The sequence below is a fragment of the Nematolebias whitei genome, chromosome 5 (assembly GCF_014905685.2).
Source record: "Nematolebias whitei isolate Nwh7 chromosome 5, NemWhi1, whole genome shotgun sequence".
Lineage (NCBI taxonomy): Eukaryota > Metazoa > Chordata > Actinopteri > Cyprinodontiformes > Rivulidae > Nematolebias > Nematolebias whitei.
Genome location: NC_056502.1, coordinates 48030214 through 48030758, shown reverse-complemented (window position 1 = coordinate 48030758; position 545 = coordinate 48030214).

The window sequence follows — 545 nt, the reverse complement described above, 5'->3', positions numbered from 1 at the left end:
CACACACAGTGTGAGGGGCTCTAACACACACAGTGTGATGGGCTCTAGCACACAGTGTGAGGGGTTCCAACACACAGTGTGAAGGACTCTTAACACACACAGTGTGAGGGGCTCTAACACACACAGTGTGAGGTGCTCTAACACACAGTGTGAAGGACTCTTAACACACACAGTGTGAGAGGCTCTAACACACACAGTGTGAGGGGCTCTAACACACACAGTGTGAGGGGCTCTAGCACACACAGTGTGAGGGGCTCCAACACACACAGTGTGAAGGACTCTTAACACACACAGTGTGAGAGGCTCCAACACACAGTGTGAAGGATTCTAACACACACAGTGTGAGGGGCTCTAACACACAGTGTGAAGGACTAACACACACAGTGTGAGGGGCTCCAACATACACAGTGTGAAGGACTCTTAAGACACACAGTGTGAGAGGCTCCAACACACACAGTGTGAAGGACTAACACACACAGTGTGAGGGGCTCTAACACACACAGTGTGAGGGGCCCCAACACACACAGTGTGAAGGACTAACACAC